The 15,031-nt window shown below is 43.6% G+C and overlaps 1 long non-coding RNA gene across 1 annotated transcript; it reads left to right on the top strand.

The window, feature by feature from the left end:
* Positions 1-5,520: 5,520 nt before the first annotated feature.
* Positions 5,521-11,805, top strand: LOC120398797. Its single transcript, XR_005594710.1, has 4 exons — positions 5,521-5,646; positions 6,407-6,602; positions 9,318-9,379; positions 10,454-11,805. It is a non-coding gene; the product is annotated as an uncharacterized LOC120398797 (long non-coding RNA).
* Positions 11,806-15,031: the final 3,226 nt, after the last annotated feature.

Here is a 15,031-nt window from a genome sequence, read left to right as displayed (position 1 = left end):
CCTTCAGTTTGGAAAAGAGATCTGTTTTCGCCAGCGAAAACCGTTGTCCCATGACAAACATGCAAAACATACAATTCTGGAGCTGGAGGGGTAGGCCTATAGTTCAGTGTGGTCTACCAACACCTGGCAAAATTATAACAGCCTTGTTTCTGCACTAACTTACATCAGTGACTAATTTGGCTCCAGAATCAGAGGAAGCAAAAGCATTACTTAGAGCCATGTTCATCTCCCCCAATTAATTGAGAACTGTGCTCTTTCAATCTGCAGGAAATAACATTTGTACCTCAACACTGCTAGTATTTTTTAAATTTAGTATTCTAAAAGAGTAGTATAGCTAGAATGGAGATACTGTGAAGTTGTAGAGAATTAAATAATGGCATACCTTTGTATTTCTATTAAGTACCTCTGAACTGTAGGGCTTGCTATATATGCAACCTTCATTCAATTACCTAATTAATATGAACAGCGCTAGTAGTGTAATAAATACATCCTGGTAATTACTAGGCACTAATGCAGCTATACTCTTGTCACTCATGACCCTTGTAGTTTGAATTTTTAATTTAACTGGAAAAACATGCAACTCTCTCAGAAGATCATCTGTATTCTGCCATTACTAAGTCCCATATCTCTCACGCAATTTTAAGAGGTGAGTGACTGGGTGAGGTGGGGTGTGAGGCAATTCAAGTTTTTTTATATGATAGAATATACATTCTCCTATACCCATTTTTATTAATCTTCTTTTGCTACTTCCTTATCAAATAAATAAAATGATTCTTTTTGGCATACAAAGGAATTAACAAAACTATTGAAATACAGTATTGTCCAACTTTGCTGAGTGAAATCACCCTAAATGTTTGCAGACCATTTTAATTCCATGTCAGACCAACCATGGAATAGAAAAATTAACAGTTCAGTATATAAGAATTAATATGCCCTTAATTATGTAAAATATAGTGCAGTAGATAAAATGGTGTAGGTATGGAAGAAGTATGTGTACATGATGTTACAGTGCACGTGCAGGATGAGAACTGATAATTTCCCAAACCCTTCTGAACGTTTGGACCCACTCATCTCCCTTTCTTCACACTAATTTGAAACAAATACAATGAGCATCTGTGAGAACACCAGTGGTACAATCCATTTATATATCTTTCACATCAATGTTTATTTCTCATAAAAAGTGAGGTCAGGATGTAAAGCAACAAGACTGAAGAGTACATTATCACACTGTGCAGATTATGTTTCAGGATGCTGTGAACTTGTAGTAGGTAACTTTGATATGTTTGGCTACAGTTTTGTGATTGGGAAGAAAATGACTACTATTAATTGTTTGGTTCCTAGATCCTGCAGTGATTGAAACTCTGTGGATATGGCAGAAATGTATAGGCAGGGTAGTAGCGACAAGAGTTGTTAAAAGTAGAAAGAATAAAACATTTCATCAACAACTTCAAATGAGGTGAAAAAGGTTTAATTTCTCTTGGAAATTTTCATGTGTGACAGACCCAAACCAGTGGTGTACAGGAGTCTGATAGAAGGAAAATATACTCGTCACTGGATGAGTAGTTTTCTGTTCCCTGAGTGACCAGAGCAGGGGCTGCACTAGAGTAATCAGGAACCTGCTAGAACCAATTAAGGCAGACAGGCTGATTAGAACACCTGCAGCCAATCAAGGCAGGCTAATCAAGGCACCTGGGTTTAAAAAGGAGCTCACTCCAGTCAGGTGAGAGGGAGCCAGAGGAGAGGAAGTGTGTGTGAGGAGCTGGGAGCAAGAGGCACAAGGAGCTGAGAGTGAGATGGTGTGTGCTGCTGGAGGATTAATGAGTACAAGTGCTATCAGAGACCAGGAGGAAGGTCCTGTGGTGAGGATAAAGAAGGTGTTGGGAGGAGGCCATGGGGAAGTAGCCCAGGGAGTTGTAGCCAGTGGTGAGCTGGAGCCGGTTCGCACCGGTTCGCGCGATCCGGTTGTTAAATTTAGAAACCCTTTTAGAACCAGTTGTTCCAGGACAACGGATTCTAAAAGGGCCACCCCCCACCCGGCCCCAGCTCACCGCTGCTTCCTGGGCTCCTCCCCTGAAGGCTCTGCCCCGCCCTTCTCCTCCCCCTTCCCTGCTTGCCGCCAATCAGATGTTAGCGCGGGAAGCCTGGGACTGGGGAGGGCTCAGAAGCAAGAAGCAGCTTGGCAAGGTAAGCTGGGGTGGGGAAGCCAGGAGGGGACCAGGGAGGGGTGGTGCGCCCTACCTCAGTCCTGCTCCTGCCGAATGCCCCGGCTCCGGCCGAGTGGCTCTGGCCCCATGCCTCCGGCCCCGGCCCAGAGCGCCTTGGGGCTGGGGCGGAGGCGCGGCGCTCGCGGCCGGAGGCGCTCGGGGCCGGAGCTCCAGCTCTGGCCGCGAGCGCCTCCGGCCCAGTCCGGCTCCGGGCCCAGTCCTGCTCCACCCTAGCGCCCCGGGCCTAGCTCTGGCTCTGGCCGCGAGCGCCTCTGGCCCCGGCCCTGAGTGGCTCTGGCCGCGAGCGCCCCGGGCCTGGTTGAGCAGCGCCGGCCCCGGCCCAGAGGATCTGGCCTAGGCTCTGGTTGAGCATCTCGGGCCGGGGCCAGAGCCACTCAGCCCAGAGCTAGGGCGAGGCCTGGGGCGCTAGGCTGGAGCAGGACTGGGCTGGGCCACGACGCACCTCCCAGGAGCCCTCCTCGCTCCCCCACCCCATCTTACCTTGCCAAGCCTGGCTCCGGGTCAGCCCCAGCCTGGTCAGTGCTGGTCCCTGCCAAGCGGCTCTGGGTCAGCCCCAGCCTGGTCCAGAGCCCCTGGCCCGGCCTCCAGCATGGTAAGGGAGCAGGGAGGGGGTGTTGGAAGAGGGCAGGGGAGTTTGGGAGTGGGGGTGGTGGATAGGGGTCAGGGCAGTGTGAGGGCAGGGAACAGGGGGATTGAATGAGGGCAAGGGTCCCCGGGGGGCAGTCAGGAAGGATCAGAGGTTGGATGGGGCTGTGGGGGCCAGTCAGGGACAGGGGTTCTACTTCCAGGGGCAGTCGGGGACAGAGAGAAGGGGTGGTTGGATAGGGCAGGAGTCCCGGGGGGCCATCAGGAATGAGAGGAGGGGTTGGATGGGGTAGGGATCGGGGGGGGGTGTCAAAGAATGGTGGGGGGTTGGATGGGGCAGGAGTCCCCGGGGGAGGCACGACCCCCCCGTGGGGTGAGGAGGAGGGAACCGGTTGTTAATTTTTTGGCAGCTCATCACTGGTTGTAGCTGTTACAGGAGGCACTATAGACAGCTGCAATCCACAGGGCCCTGGGCTGGAACCCAAAGTAGAGGGCGGGCCCGGGTTCCCCCCAAACCTCCCAACTCCTGATCAGACACAGGAGGAGTTGACCCAGACTGTGGGGAAGATTACTGAGGTTAGCAAATTTGCCAATAAGCGCAGGACCCACCAAGGTAGAGGAGGAACTTTGTCACACATGAAATATATTTACCTGTTTTCAGCTAGTGCTAGTCTATTGAGTTAAATTAAGTTAATTTACACAACCAATAAAATAGTTTGAAGCAACGATAGAAAGTTATTATAAAGGCTAGATACAGTAAATACCAGTTCCACCATAATAAGCTTTGGTACAATATTAAAAGAGCATAGTTGTTTGGTTTAGTGTATGGGTTCTGGGTGACCTGTGATATACAGGAGGTCAGACTACATCAGGGGTCTCAAACACCATGGCCCGTGGGCTGCATGCGGCCCATGGAGTTATTTGTTGCAGCCCACCAAGCTCCCCGCCTCCCTCAGAGTTATTTCTTTTGGCTGCCAAGCTCCCCTAACCCGCCACTCCCGCCTTCCCCCCAATGCACTGCATCCCCATTCCTCTGCCTACCTCCAGGTGCTTCCTGCCACCAAACAGCTGTTTGGCAGCACCTAGCACTTTCCAGGGAAGAGCAGGGAGCCTTGCTCAGGGGAGGAGATGGAGAAGCGGCAGGACAGGGGTGGGGATTTGGGGAAGGAGTTGAAATAGGGGCAGGGAGGGGGCAGAGTTGGGGTGGGGACTTTGGGGCAGGGGTTGGAATGGGATGGGGAAGAGGTGGGGCCTCACGGAAGGGGTGGAGTAGGGGCAGGGCCAGAGGCAGAGGTAGGGGCTTTTGTATCTTTATATGAAAAGTTGTCAGTGATGCGGCAACTAGTCTTCATGTGGCCCTTGTGGTCATTTGAGTTTGAGATCCCTGGACTAGATGATTTGGTGCTCCTTTCTGACTTTAAGCTCTCAACCTATAAACACTGATGGTATGCTTCAGGTGACACAAGATACCAAGAAAGCGTGGCGCATGCCTTGTAAACCTTATGTAGGCACCCTTTACTAGAGGGGCTTCTGAACTTTATTGGGAGTGTTCCAGGGGAAAAGCCTATGTGCTGCAATCTAACCTGAGAGATTACAACTCCTGTGATGCCTTGGGGAACGGGAGAGAGACTTTTTCTTGCGGGGAGAGCAGGAACTCCATGTCAGGAAAAGGAGTGAGATTGCTGCTGTGGAGCTCTGTCCATACCAGGAGCTGCTGTTAGGAAGCAGAAGCTGCCGCTGAGAGCCTGCAGGGGCTTTGATCGAGCACAGAGCCTCAGAGGCTGTTGGTGGCTTCACTGGAGTCAGAGCAGAGACTGTTACTCTGCCTGAAGCTGACTGAGCTGGGCCTGCCGTGAAGGATTGTAAGTAACCTCCATTGTTGTTTGGGAAAGTACTTGCAAGGGAAGGAGCATAGCAGAGAGTCTGAGTCTGAGGGGAGGCAGAATGACCTTCCCACCAAACCAGGACCCAGAGCTGCTGACATTTGGTGGGGCCAGCTCCAATCGTCAGAGGGGTTGTGCAGCTTGTTGCCTTGGTTGGACTGATATACAGAAACAACTAGGGTGACCAGATGTCTCAATTTTATAGGGATAGTCCCAATTTTTGGGTCTTTTTCTTATATAGGCTCCTATTACCTCCCCACCCCCTGTCCCAATTTTTCACATTTGCTCTCTGGTCACCCGAGAAACAACAGAGTGCTGTCTCCAGCTGCAGATCTTCAAGCACACCCACGCAAGCAAGTGCCTAGGACTTTGAAATCCAGAGGAGTGTACACTGCAGGGTGGGGTGAATGGTGGCAATGTCAATGCCAGTTAGATAAGTTTCATTTATCACCGTATCCTATATTTGTTAATTGATTTTGTTCAACTCCCTCCCGCCCCGTGGATTTAAATTAATAGTGACATATAATCTTAGTCTGTTATACTCTGTTTTTTCAATTGTTAAGTAAGTGTGTTAACTCTAATTTAAAGTGTATCGGATGTATATAATTTATATATACATAGAAGTATATATTATATAGTGGGTTATTTATAATTGGTATTTTTGAGTTAAACTCATGCCACAGATTATATTACTATTATTATTATTTATTATTAGAATAGCTTTGTTCCTGGAGGTTCCCAAGGCACGCCATTGAGCGTGTAGAGGGGCCAGCCAGGTGGAGGCACCGCCAATTTTAAATTCCTTTTGGAGTAAAGGGAGTGCAGCAGAGGGGTGGATAAAGGATCCCCACTTATCCAACATCACCACTGGGATACTCAGAATCTCCTTTAATGTCAACAACGTCAGGTGTCCAGGCACACTGGTGAGTGTTGCCTGCTCCCGAGTAACCAAGGTAGGAAAAAGGGCGTGGTGGAGTTTACACTTATAATCCAAGAAGAGCTCTCCCCCGCCAACACACACACAACAAAACAAATATCACTGGGAGACTTACATTTTTGGGCTATACTAGACCCTGATCTTTCTCCCATTAAAATCAAAAATCAAAACTCCCATTGATTTCTGTGAGTCAGGAGAAAGACTCTAGAATTAGACTTATTTTTCCATTAATGGCTGCATGGCAGCACTTTTAATGCTATGCAATATCACTGGTGGATTATGTGGAAGACCTGAGTTTTGCGGGAGTTGTGTGAGGAAAAGGTGCTGGGATGGATAAAGATGGAATTCTGGGGCGTGGCTAATATGGAAGTAGGCATTGTGGAAAACTGTGAAACTTCAGATATATTTTTATGAAAGAATGTGTGACTTAGTTTTCCCACTCACATACCATTGTTACCCACTGGGGCAAAGGGATTAAACTCTTTCTTTTCTAATGAGAAGTGACAGATGTAAGATCTTGAAAGCATGGAAAACTTTGAAGACTATTATATTGAAATGTGCCAGACTCTGTGGGCCCACAGAATATTCATAGACCTTTGTACAAATAATAGTTATATGTATCTTTGTGTTCTTGTCTCACTGGGTGGGTTTCCTGTGGAATCTGAAAGCAATGGGGGTGATTAATGCAAAGTCCCCATGCCAGTTATGCAGCTATGCAGCCTTTGAAACTTTACCCCTTTGAGGAAAGGGGCATTGACTGGTTTCATCTGTTTCAGGAGGTCTGGGCAACAAAGGTTCCAAATTGTAGACAGTGTCAGCTCAAAGTGACTCCAGGTTGTCCTTTACTTGACCCACAAACTGACATGTCACAAACTGATGTGACACCTTAGCCAAGAGGGCAAAATGCTGCTGGAAGGAGATGAAGGACTGGAAACAAACCCAGGTCTCCATGTGGAAGATGGGTGATACCTGGTAAGCTTAGTATGTTTGTAGACTGTTTATTGTTTCATTATATGCTTTCTCTGTAATGCTTTTGTCCTAAAATAAATGTACCATGCTTTGTGAGAGCTGGCTGCTCTCTGGTAAATGCTGACATAGCCTCTGGGAGAGAATAGCAGATGCTGGGCTAAAGTTAGACATGCTGAAATATTCACAGTGAATTGCAAGAGGACTGTGACCCTAAAACTGTGTTTTGGAGGGAAAGTAAAACAGGTGCTGGCCCATAGAGAGGTCACGTCTATAGGGCTGAGACCTAAAAGGGTGCTCTTGAGGGGACCATGTTGCACGTAGAATTACAGTTAACCCTGGACCAGATATGCATGAAGAAAATAGTTAGAAAAGACTATTTATAGGGCAAAGCTTCACAAAACCTCTCAAATAGAGAAAAAGCAAGGAAGCTTTGCCAAAATGGGATAATTCGTTCTGTATACTGTATGTGTAGTGGAAGAATAAACCGGAGAGTTGAACACAGTACAGTATTTTACTTGAGGGCTGTTCTTTTCCAATAGAAAGCCATCTAAGAATAACACAAATTAGAGTTAACACTTCAAAACAGAACATTTGAATAAGCATCACTTGTCTTGATGTATTATCTTAAACCACTGGCGGAGGGTTGGATTACGTCATTCTAAGTGCACGTTACACATCTGAATTCTGAGAGGCAACTTAATCTTTACTTGTCGCATATTACAGCTTTAAAGACCAATTGAGCTCTTGCACTTGAAATGCTTCCCAAGTTATTCATGGTGTCAGGTTTGACGTGTTCTGACCGATGGGATGGAGCCAAGCCTTTGACAGATTTTCAAAACCAAAACAGAAAAATGAAATGAAGCTCTTTTTCAGGGATACAGAAGTGACACAGTCACGAATACAGTGGGCTCTGGAGGAGAGTTGCCACTTTAAGATGGAATAAAACAGGAGGCCTGATGAACAAAAGAATTATAATTTTAATAATAGCCCCAAATTGTGAAGTTGGGTTCTGGATCAGAACAGAATCATTATTTGATCCGATTTTTCTAGTTCAGGGTGTTTAGTATTCATGTAACAGTCAAGGACATGATACAGATTATAAACAGACTAATTAATTCCAGATGAGTCCCCATACCAGCTTCAAACTGTACCATACATGTATTGTCCATGCTGCATACTAAAAAAAAAATTAAACATATTTTACAGAATTTTAAAAAGACATAGTGGTGCTATTTTTCATACCCCCCTGCTTGTGTAGACAGGCTGCCTAAAAAGTATAAATGTAAGAAATCTTTTTAATACAGCAATTTAGTCCATCATAGTCCAAATTGTAAAACCCTATCTCCCTCACCTGACCAGTGCTAGAAATAAGTCCAGAATGCTATTGGAGAGAGAGGATTTCCAGCTCTTAAGTGGTAGACAGAGCCAATTTCTGTCCCTGAAGGTTAGGATCTCAAATCTGCATCAGGATCTACAAATGCGCCCACTGGGCCCTTGAAGAATCCATTGACTTCAATAGGACACCACACCGGTATAGGTGTTAGTGCCAGCAGTTCCTTATACAGGACTAATGCCTAAAAGTGAAATTGATTTAGGATTGGATATTGCCCACTCTTCATAGTGCATTTTTGGGGAAATCATTTCATATTTGAGGGGAGGGAGTGTAACATTTTGGCAGATTTTTCTCTTTTTAAAATAGAAGCTCTGGAAAAACTTCTCAGGGATTTGAAATGTTAGAAGTAGTTTTGGCAGTGATAGATCAGCGTTCAGACAGCAAGTGAGGCAGACTAAGGCACAGGATACACTATAGAACAGTATGATAACATGGATTTCAGCACCATATATGTGCTTTAAAGTAGATTGGGAACTTTTATTCATCCCGTCTCATAATACAAGAACAGAGAGACATTCAATGAAATTGAATGGTGGCAAATTAAAAAACGAATAGAAGTATTTTTTTTCATGTAACTGCACAATCAGCCTGTGGAACTCATTGCCACGGATATAACTGAAACCAAGCGTTTAACAGCATTCAAAAAAAGGATTTTACATTTATACAAATAACTTATCTAGAGTTATAACAGTAAATATTAAACAAAAAACCCAACAAGCGTTTTCAGTGCATAAGCCTACTTCTAAGTATTAGGGGCTAGGAGGAATCTCTCCCTGTGGGCAAGTTAACCCATAGCTGTCTGCAACTTCTTCTGAAGTATCTGGCAGCTTTTGGAGCTAAAATCCTGCTGATTTGATCCATTATAACCGTTCCTATGTGTCAGTGTTTCATTGTAACGTACCAGGAATAAATGCACATTTATTCTTTCCTTTATTTTTTATGACCCATTTATTAATTTCTCCCACATAATGCTACTGCTCAGTCAATTGTGCCACTGTCCCTCTTACTACTCAGTTTGTCCAGCAAAAGGAGACTTATGTTACAGTTTTACCACAAGTAGAGTCCTATAAAGTTGAATTTTTTGTTGATAACACTCCATTTGTCAACACTTCGGTCCTCAATCTGTATGGACAGATTCTCCCCATTTTTATCATTGTTTTGTCTAGTATGAACAAGCCTCTGGCAACTTTTGTCCTTCGAAATAGCTGTTCTTCTCACTCAGCAATGGTGTCTTTTTATTATTTTTATTGTTTTACAGTCTTATTTGTACTTTTTTTTTACTGCATGTAACATTGACCTTCTGATGTCTTGCATGTCCCTTAAAGGTTGATTTTTGTCACCAGATATAGCAGCAGCTGTGCTGTGCTCGGAAGCTGTTGGAATATGTGTATGTAACATTTCAGCCTTTTCTGAATATCAAAGTAGTAATCCTGAGAAAAATAAACCTGGTTAATAATAGTATTAGTGCTTAGCTGATATTTTAGAGATTATTAATGTATTCATTTGATTAGGGTAGCACTCAAAAGCACAACAAATACTATCCTGGGCTCTATACAAATGTGTGCAAGGCCTAGGAAGGTAATTCCCCTCTCCCTGCAGTGTTTCCTGTGACTATTTCACGTTCTGTCCTCTGAGGCACCAGGGATGTCCAAAGCTGGAGGTGGGACACTGGTGGGGTAGGCCAGGCCCTTGAGGTAGTACAAAGAATTTTCTGTCTTATATGTTTCACTGACTGACTCTTGCTCACATCCTCAGGGTCTAACTGATCACTGTATGTGAGGTTGGGAAGGAATTTTCCTGCAGGACAGATTGGCTGGGGCCTTGGGGAGTTTTTGCCTTCCTCTGCAGCATGGGGCATGGGTCACTTGCTAAGATTATCTGGCTCTATGTCACTTAATCAGTTCCCTACCATTGCTGGGGCCTCAAGCACTAGTATACCTCAGTTCCTCCTGTTCTCTGCCTGTGGCACACAATACTTTAATCTCCCGAGGGCTGCAATACTTTGTCTGATTATGGCTGTCGGCTTGTGTGGAGTGGCTGTGAGGTATTAGTTGCCTGTCCTGTACAGGAGGTCAGACTAAAATGATATGGTGGTCCCTTCTGGCCTTTAATGCCAACATATGAACAGATACAGCCCCTTCCCCAAAGATCTTACAATCTCATATATTCCATATGTATCACCTATGTTTCTTAGCTAGCTTTGAAAAATGTTGACTTTGAATTAATAAAGTTATGACTATTTGAGAATATCATTTGGAGCATGCAGAGTGGAAAAATAGCAAAGTATACATGTCTGTCTACACTTCATGCACAGTGCAGATGTGTGTACCAGTGCTTTATGAACACATTTTTCCATGATTCAGGGAAATGTGCTGGCCTTTGGGGACTGGATTTGCTTATATTTATTTATTTTTTTTAAATGTAATCTTCCCTCTTTTTGTTTCTCTCTTCAATCTTTTAGGAAATGGCAGGGAAATTTAAATTCACAAGCTAATATGAATGCAATGAGAAGCCTGAAAAAAGTCAGGAAATGCCAAAAGTTAAGTTTTCTGTTACTATGCTAACGTGATATGTTGCATTTGCTAATCCTCTTTTGCTTACTTACTGACATTTTTTATTTAATCTATACCATCATAAGTGGTGGGGGGGGCATGCAGGTTGGTCTTTCCAGCACGAGGGAGTCCCCAGCAAGCATTCCCCCATGGGATCTCCCTTTTCCACTGTATCAAATGCAAACAACATGTCTTCACTTTTAAAGCATCTCTCTTCTGTTGGTATGTTCTCAAATGCAGTCAAGCTGCCCATATACACTTGTGATCCAACAGCGGTGCCAGCCTTTACTGTCCTTTAGTCACATTTTCCCATAAGCACCTTTGCACTTTCTCCCATGCCTCTGGGTATGCAAGCTCTGTCAAAAATTTGCAGGTCCACTACATTATCCTCCTTCACATTTCTCTATTAAACCCCTTGTCTGTTGTGATGCCTGCAAAATACTCAACAATGAATAGGCAGTTGTGTGACTGCTGCTTCTAATAACACTCTATGCTCATCACAACTGGTTCACTTTTATTTTGTTAATTTGTTGTATCCACCAGTTCTCCTTCACCTTTCTGTATGCTCTTTGGGGCCAAAACTGTCTTTTATTTTTGTGTGTATATAGTTCTTACCACATTCCCTCATTGGGAACTGTAGATGCTAATTGTGATGCTATATGGAATTTGAGGGGGCACTTTAGGATATTATGAATACCAATATTGTAAAAGTGCAATGAGTTATGCCGGATGTGCTGTGCAAGTTATCTGCAAAAATGTTATAATTTGCCAGGTATGATAATTGTTTGTGTTTGTATCACCTTTGTATTATAGGTTATGTGTATGATATGTCCGTAGTTCCAAACTTGTACTGTGCATCTGGGTGACACCCGCAGACAGATTGACATTAACACTGCTTAGCCTGATGGACGGCCCATCAAGGGACATCAGCTATACAATTGACCCATTGAGAGAAGGCAAGGGATACACCTTATGACTCAGCATGTCATGCAGGGATATGCCTATGGACAGAACTATAAAGCTTCCAGACCATGTGTTTGGAACAAAGGAAATTCAAGCTTCATGATCAAAGACTATAAAAGGCAGCTGCATTTTCTTTATTTTTTTTTCAGTCTGGCTCCTTGTCTTCATTCCTGCTTCTTACCTCTGGAGTAACCTTTCTACAAATGAAGCTCTGAAAAAAGGACTGAATGACCCATCCAAGCTGTGGATGTGTTCCAGAGGGATTTTCAAGCCAGAAAACTCACCAATACTGCTAGGAACCTGGTGGACTTTGAAGTCTTTGTATGTATGTGACTGTTTTACCATTTAACATCTCTCTTGCTTTTTCCCTTTTTTACAATAAACCTTTAGTTTTAGACACTAAAGGATTGGTTGGCAGCGTGGTATTTTGGGTAAGATCCAAACCTATACTGACCTGGTAACGTGGTTGACTCTTTGGGTCAGAAGAACATTTTGTGTCGTGAGCAGAGTTTTTAAATAACTTCTCACTCTATTGGATCTGGGTGCTGATTGGGAGCCAGAGCTCTAGAATGCAATAAAGGGGAACTGTGTGATTTCTTTTTTGCTTCTTGATAACCAGAAGCACAGTTTGTAACTGGTTGGGGAGTTTAACCTAAGTGTGATCCACTAGTCTTCGGAGTTTCATTTGTGCATGCCCTAAATATTGTTTGTATTTGGGTATTATACTTCATTGGTGAGAACAAAGATCTTCTATAATATATCCAGTAAGTATAAAGTTTAAAAAAGTCATTTGAGAGCTGTAAATTTTCCTTGTTATTTAGCAGCACACTCACACAACATACATTTGTGTCACTCACAGCATAAGTTGGAAATTATGCAAGCAGATAAGTTATTCCAGACATAACTAATGAGACACTTCCACAAATCAGAAAGATCCGTTGAAGAAGAAAATCTACAAAGCCTCTAATAGAATAGAATTGGATTATTATCAAATTTGGCAAGGGTCTATACAGGGGTGGCCAAACTTTCTAACCCTCTGAGCTGCGTATGATAATGTTCATAACCTTGAGAGCTGGGCACGCCTTCTGGAGCTCAGGGCTTTAGCCCTGCGGGGCTGCCTGCCAGGGTGCAGGGCTGCCCTATGGGGTTGAATCCCCAAGCACCACTACCCCGCTGAAGGGTAGAAGACCTGAGCTCCCATCCCTCACTGAAATTCTGGTAGACAGAGAATGGGGGACATGGGGGGCTCTGTAAAAGAGCTGCATGTGACTTGCAAGCTGCAGTTTGGCCACCCCAGTCTATTGTGATAGTTTGGTGAAGGATGCAATAGAGAGAGATGAATATCCTTAATCAACAGTTTGCAGTCATTACATGAAATAAAAACATTCCCAGCTCTGATTCAGAAAATTCTGTAAGTTCTGTTCTGATGCAACATAGATTGAAACAGGTATTGTATATCAATAATAAAATGACTTATGAGACAATACTTCTGGTGCCTCTAGAGCAGGTGTTGACAACTTCTGGCACACGGCTCGCCAGAGTTAGCACCCTGGCAGACCAGGCCAGTTTATTTACCTGCTGCGTCGGCACTTTCGGCTTACCGCAGCTCCCACTGGCCGCGGTTCGCCGTCCCAGGCCAATGGGGGCGGCGGGAAGCCGCGGCCAGCACATCCCGCGGCCCACACTGCTTCCCGCTGTCCCCATTGGCCTGGGACGGTGAACCACGGCCAGTGGGAGCCGTGATCAGCCAAACCTGCCAACACGGCAGGTAAATAAACTGGCCCAGCCCGCCAGACTGTTTGAAAGAAAAGACAAAGAGTTTCCTTCAGTATTCTTGCGTTTTTTTGGAGGGGGGGTTGACTTTGGCTTTGAGAGCATTTTAAATTAAATGTTTATTGAGTGGCTTTATTTTGCAATAATTTCAATATAATTAATTATTACATTAGAGATACTTGTTAAAAGCTTATTCATCTTAGCAGGTGAATAAAATATACCAGCTATTAAAGCAGGAGACATGTTTCTAAATTAGCTGATGGCCTTCAGTAAAATCAATACCATTGGATATTTCTGTTTTAATGCCACATTAAAGAATTGAGATCCCATGTTCAGTATTTTCCAAGTATGGCTTGACTGAATTATTGATATATCATTTGATCAGTTTAATGGATCGAAGAATCCTTAAACTTGTTAAGGGTTTTGGAAGATTCCTTACCCCTCTCCCATTGATTCTAATCAGCTTTGGGGCAGGCCCTAAAAGAAGATGGTAAAAGAAGGTGGGGCATATTTTAAAGGATTTAAACAAAATGTGAAGTCCAGAATGTTGTTTTAGATACATTATATCTGTATGTCCTACCTCTTTTTTTAGGATTAGATAGTGAGGGGAAGATTTTCACTGCACTCTGGCACTGTAAAGAGGCCTCTGTGTCAATAGAAATCTGTCCATCACTGTTCTATATAAGAAGGAATGGGAGGAAAGCAATAAAAGGCTTTTATTGAAGTGTAAGATAAAGGGTGCAAATCAAAGGACAGAGGGAGGGCTTAGTAATCGTTTCTCAACTGACAGACATTTCTACAAACTCGGTAAAACTCAGAAAAAATTATAATAGAGGCAGGAAACATGCTGGACTTAATCAGGGTGAATAACAAACCTAGACTTTTCCATCAGATTCCTAGTGACCTGAATATTTCTTCTGTGCTATTTGATTTTGGAGGGAATCTATGCCTTAGTGCAACACAGACAGCTCAAAAACATACAGGTGCTTTCAACAATTTAGGGCAAAATTGTCACACGTGTAATGCTCTTTATACTCCCTTGTACAGGGTACTTGCCTTGCAGGTAATGACACAACAGGAAGAGCTTCATGAACTTGCAGTTATTCTCCCTTTCATGCAGCTACACAGGCAGAACGAGGAGTGGGCAAAGCCTCTTTTCCGTCACCACCACCATGCCCTAATGCATTAGCCAGCACAGCTGAGCAAGCAGAGCAAGGGAAATTATTTGGGTTCAGTGATGGACTGGCACAGATTACTTCCTTCCTGGAGAAAATAGAGAATTGTCACAATTCAGTATGGTCCCTTATTTGGGGCTTGTGGCAAATCTATAATGTTAGTAAATATTAACCTTTTTAGTTCTCTTTTTTTTTCTTGTAATTTAAATTTATTTACATATTAACTAATGCCCCAGAATTACTGCTATTAGCAAAAAGTTTTATTTTTTTAATTCTAGGGCCCACAATGTTGACTCTTAACTTGTACTCAGGATTTTTTTTTTAATGTAATTGAGATTTGAACTGCATCTAATTATTCCCAAAGACCTGGAGGTGCTGAGGATATAGATGTCTAGGGAAAAGACCCTTCAAGCTAATGAAAATTGTCTACACAAGTATGCTAGACTGAGACTGGGTGATTGATATGGGGGGCCTATGATTTAATTTATCTTCAATGATTGATAAGAAATACTTGTTGAAGATGTTTTCTTTAATGGATGAATGGATGAATTAAAGCTCCATTGAAATATTTTTAAC

This window comes from Mauremys reevesii, linkage group 2 (assembly GCF_016161935.1).
Source record: "Mauremys reevesii isolate NIE-2019 linkage group 2, ASM1616193v1, whole genome shotgun sequence".
In the NCBI taxonomy this organism is placed as follows: Eukaryota; Metazoa; Chordata; order Testudines; family Geoemydidae; genus Mauremys; species Mauremys reevesii.
This window is presented reverse-complemented; position numbering and strand designations above follow the sequence as displayed.